We start from the raw sequence: 5,902 nt of genomic DNA, 5'->3' as shown, positions 1-5,902 counted from the left end.
TAACCTATTAACAAGATGCCGAAGTGCCGGTTCTCGTTTTCTGCTGTTTTTGGTTTCGGAAATCCTAGTAACGAAATATTCTCGGAATTGGACGAAATCACCGCCCAGGTTCCTATTTTTCCACGAAGCTTCCAGAACACCCGGGAAGGACCAGAGGGGGGCCACAGGGCCCCCAGATGATACCTTGGCGCGGCCAGAGGGGGGGCCGCGCCGCCCTATGGTGTGGCCCCCCTGTCAGCCCTCCTGCGCCGCCTCTTCGCCTATATAAAGCCCCTGCATCGAAAACCCTTACAGGGGAAGCGACGATACGAGAAAAGTTCCAGAGCCGCCGCCATCGCGAAGCCAAGATCTGGGGGACAGGAGTCTCTGTTCCGGCACCCTGCCGGAGCGGGGAAGTGCCCCCGGAAGGCTTCTCCATCGACACCGCTGCCATCTCCACCGCCATCTTCATCACCGCTGCTGCTCCCATGAGGAGGGAGTAGTTCTCCATCGAGGCTCGGGGCTGTACCGGTAGCTATGTGGTTAATCTCTCTCCATGTACTTCAATACAATGATCTCATGAGCTGCTTTACATGATTGAGATTCATATGAGTTTTGTATCACAATTCATCTATGTGCTACTCTAGTGATGTTATTAAAGTAGTTCTATTCCTCCTGCATGTGTGTAAAGGTGATTAGTGTGTGCACCGTGTGGTTCTTGTCGTAGGCTATGATCATGATCTCTTGTAGATTGTGAAGTTAACTATTACTATGATGGTATTGATGTGATCTATTTGGTTATGTTGATCTATCTTACACTAAAGGTTACTAAAATATGAGCATTATTGTGGAGCTTGTTAACTCCGGCATTGAGGGTTCGTGTAATCCTACGCAATGTGTTCATCATCCAACAAAAGTGTAGAGTATGCATTTATCTATTCTGTTATGTGATCAATGTTGAGAGTGTCCACTAGTGAAAGTATGATCCCTAGGCCTTGTTCCTAAATATCGCTATCGCTGCTTGTTTCTCGTTTTACTCGTGTTACTACTGCTGCGTTACTACTGCATGTTTACTTCCTACAATATTACTACCATCAACTGCACGCCAGCAAGCACTTTTCTGGCGCCGTACTACTGCTCATACTTATTCATACCACCTGTATTTCACTATCTCTTCGCCGAACTAGTGCACCTATTAGGTGTGTTGGGGACACAAGAGACTTCTTGCTTTGTGGTTGCAGGGTTGCATGAGAGGGATATCTTTGACCTCTTCCTCCCTGAGTTCGATAAACCTTGGGTGATCCACTTAAGGGAAAACTTGCTGCTGTTCTACAAACCTCTGCACTTGGAGGCCCAACACTGTCTACAGGAAAGGAGGGGGAACGTAGACATCAAGCTATTTTCTGGCGCCGTTGCCGGGGAGGAAAGGTAAAAGGCACTCATACTTCGGTTCCAGGTAACAGTACTTTTCTGGCGCCATTGTGTGTGTACTCGAAGCTATTTCCTTTAGACTCTGCAATTGCGACATTTGGTTTCTTGTTTACACTAGTTAGGCATAATGGAAAACAATAAAAATATGAGAGATCTTTATGAACTTTATCTTGAATTAGGACATGATGTGTTTGAAGAGAGAATTAAAAAACCCATGGAACTTTATATGCATGATAATGGGAATGTTATTAGTATGAATGCTTTGAACACCATTGTTGCTAATGCTATGGAAAATTCTAAGCTTGGGGAAGCCGGCTTTGATGAGCATGATATTTTTAGTCCCCCAAGCATTGAGGAGAAAATTTACTTTGATGATACTTTGCCTCCCATTTATGATGATTATAATGATAGTAGTCTTTTGTTACCACCTGTTATGGAGGATAAATTTGATTATGATTACAATATACCTCCTATATTTGATAGCTACTTTGTTGAATTTGCTCCCACTACAACTAATAAAATTGATTATGCCTATGTGGAGAGTAATAATTTTATGCATGAGACTCATGATAAGAATGCTTTATGTGATAGTTATATTGTTGAGTTTGCTCATGATGCTACTGAAAGTTATTATGAGAGAGGAAAATATGGTTGCAAAAATTTTCATGTTACTAAAACACCTCTCTATGTGCTGAAATTTTTGAAGCTACACTTGTTTTATCTTCCTATGCTTGTTACTTTGCTCTCCATGAACTTGTTTATTTACAAGATTCTTATGCATAGGAAGCATGTTAGACTTAAATGTGTTTTGAATTTGCCTCTTGATGCTCTCTTTTGCTTCAACTTCTATTTCTTGCGAGTGCATCATTAAAACTGCTGAGCCCATCTTAATGGCTATAAAGAAAAGAACTTCTTGGGAGATAACCCATGTGTTATTTTGCTACAGTACTTTGTTTTATATTTGTGTTTTGGAAGTTGTTTACTACTGTAGCAACCTCTCCTTATCATGTTTTTGTGCCAAGTAAAGTTTCTATGTCAAAGTTGATGTTATATTTGGGATTGCTGCGCAGAAACAGCATTGCTGTCTGTCACGAATCTGGGCACAGTTCTCTGTAGAAAATTCGAAAAAATCTGCCAATTTACGAGCGTGATCCTCAGATATGTACGCAACTTTCATTAGTTTTGAGTTTTTCCATTTGAGCAAGTCTGGTGCCATTTCTAAATTCGACTTTACGGACTGTTCTGTTTTTGACAGATTCTGCCTTTTATTTCGCATTGCCTCTTTTGCTATGTTGGATTTATTTCTTTGATCCATTAATGTCCAGTAGCTTTATGCAATGTCCAGAAGTGTTAAGAATGATTGTGTCACCTCTGAACATGTGAATTTTGATTATGCACTAACCCTCTAATGAGTTTGCTTGAAGTTTGGTGTGGCAGAAGTTTTCAAGGGTCAATAGAAGAGGGTGATATAATGTGATCGAGAAGAGTGAAAGGTCTAAGCTTGGGGATGCCCCGGTGGTTCATCCCTGCATATTTTAAGAAGACTCAAGCATCTAAGCTTGGGGATGCCCAAGGCATCCCCTTCTTCATCGACAACTTATCAGGTTTTTCTAGTGAAACTATATTTTTATTCGGTCACATCCTATGTATTTTACTTGGAGCGTCTGTGTGCTTTTATTTTTGTTTTTGTTTTGTTATCTTAGTTCTCTGAATAAGTTCATCCTTGTGTGGGAGAGAGACACGCTCCGCTGGTTCGTATGAACACATGTTCTTAGCTCATAATATTCTTGGCGAAGTTTCTTCTTCGTTAAATTGTTATATGGTTGGAATTGGAAAATGCTACATGTAGTAATTCTAAAATGTCTTGGGTAATGTGATACTTGGCAATTGTTGTGTTCATGTTTAAGCTCTTGCATCATATACTTTGCACCTATTAATGAAGAAATACATAGAGCTTGCTAAAATTTGGTTTGCATAATTGGTCTCTCTAAGGTCTAGATAATTTCTAGTATTGAGTTTGAACAACAAGGAAGACAGTGTAGAGTCTTATAATGTTTACAATATGTCTTTTATGTGAGTCTTGCTGCACTTGTTCATCCTTGAGTTTGCTTCAAATAACCTTGCTAGCCTAAACCTTGTATCGAGAGGGAATACTTCTCATGCATCCAAAATCCTTGAGCCAACTACTATGCCATTTGTGTCCACCATACCTACCTACTACATGGTATTTCTCCGCCATTCCAAAGTAAATTGCTTGAGTGCTACCTTTAAAATTCCATCATTCGCCTTTGCAATATATAGCTCATGGGACAAAATAGCCTTAAAAACTATCGTAGTATTGAATATGTACTTATGCACTTTATATTTTATTAAGTTGCTCGTTGTGCGATAACCATGCTTACGGGGAACGCCATCAACTATTGTTGAATATCATGTGAGTTGCTATGCATGTCCGTCTTGTCCGAAGGTCTATCATTTTAGTGGTTGGAGCATGCAAAATTGTTAGAGAAGAACATTGGGCCGCTAACTAAAGCCATGAATCATGGTTGAAGTTTCAGTTTTGGACATATATCCTCAATCTCATATGAGAATAATAACTTTGCTACATGCTTATGCATTTAAGAGGAGTCCATTATCTCGTTGTCCATGTTGTCCCGGTATGGATGTCTAAGTTGAGAATAATCAAAAGCGAGAAATCCGAAATGCGAGCATTCTCCTTAGACCTTTGTACGAGGCGGCATGGAGGTACCCCTTTGTGACACTTGGTTGAAACATGGCATGCAAAGATCCGGTAGTCCAAGCTAAGTAGGACGAGGTGCGGACACTATTAGTATACTATGCATGAGGCTTGCAACTTGTAAGATATAATTTTCATAACTCATATGCTTTATTACTACCGTTGACAAAATTGTTTCATGTTTTCAAAATAAAAGCTCTAGCACAAATACAGCAATCGATGCTTTCCTCTTTGAAGGACCATTCTTTTACTTTTATTGTTGAGTCAGTTTACCTATCTCCTTCCACCTTAAGAAGCAAACACTTGTGTGAACTGTGCATTGATTCCTACATACTTGCATATTGCACTTGTTATATTACTCTATGTTGACAATATCCATGAGATATACATGTTATAAGTTGAAAGCAACCGCTGAAACTTAATCTTCTTTTGTGTTGCTTCAATGCCTCTACTTTGAATTATTGCTTTATGAGTTAACTCTTATGCAAGACTTATTGATGCTTGTCTTTAAGTACTATTCATGAAAAGTCTTTGCTTTATGATTCAGTTGTTTACTCATGTCATTACCATTGTTTTGATCGCTGCATTCATTACATATGTTTACAATATGATCAAGTTTATGATGGCATGTCACTTAAGAAATTATCTTTGTTATCGTTTTACCTGCTCGGGACGAGCAGAACTAAGCTTGGGGATGCTGATACGTCTCCGACGTATCGATAATTTCTTATGTTCCATGCCACTTTATTGATGATATCTACATGTTTTATACACATTGTATGTCATATTTATGCATTTTCTGGAACTAACCTATTAACAAGATGCCGAAGTGCCAGTTCCTGTTTTCTGCTGTTTTTGGTTTCAGAAATCCTAGTAACGAAATATTCTCGGAATTGGACGAAATCACCGCCCAGGTTCCTATTTTTCCACGAAGCTTCCAGAACACCCGGGAAGGACCAGAGGGGGGCCACAGGGCCCCCAGATGATACCTTGGCGCGGCCAGAGGGGGGGCCGCGCCGCCCTATGGTGTGGCCCCCCTGTCAGCCCTCCTGCGCCGCCTCTTCGCCTATATAAAGCCCCTGCATCGAAAACCCTTACAGAGGAAGCCACGATACGAGAAAAGTTCCAGAGCCGCCGCCATCGCGAAGCCAAGATCTGGGGGACAGGAGTCTCTGTTCCGGCACCCTGCCGGAGCGGGGAAGTGCCCCGGAAGGCTTCTCCATCGACACCGCTGCCATCTCCACCGCCATCTTCATCACCGCTGCTGCTCCCATGAGGAGGGAGTAGTTCTCCATCGAGGCTCGGGGCTGTACCGGTAGCTATGTGGTTAATCTCTCTCCATGTACTTCAATACAATGATCTCATGAGCTGCTTTACATGATTGAGATTCATATGAGTTTTGTATCACAATTCATCTATGTGCTACTCTAGTGATGTTATTAAAGTAGTTCTATTCCTCCTGCATGTGTGTAAAGGTGATTAGTGTGTGCACCGTGTGGTTCTTGTCGTAGGCTATGATCATGATCTCTTGTAGATTGTGAAGTTAACTATTACTATGATGGTATTGATGTGATCTATTTGGTTATGTTGATCTATCTTACACTAAAGGTTACTAAAATATGAGCATTATTGTGGAGCTTGTTAACTCCGGCATTGAGGGTTCGTGTAATCCTACGCAATGTGTTCATCATCCAACAAAAGTGTAGAGTATGCATTTATCTATTCTGTTATGTGATCAATGTTGAGAGTGTCCAC

Source organism: Lolium rigidum, chromosome 2 (genome assembly GCF_022539505.1).
Source record: "Lolium rigidum isolate FL_2022 chromosome 2, APGP_CSIRO_Lrig_0.1, whole genome shotgun sequence".
NCBI lineage: Eukaryota > Viridiplantae > Streptophyta > Magnoliopsida > Poales > Poaceae > Lolium > Lolium rigidum.
The sequence above is the reverse complement of the archived record's forward strand: the minus strand, read 5'-3'. Positions refer to the sequence as shown.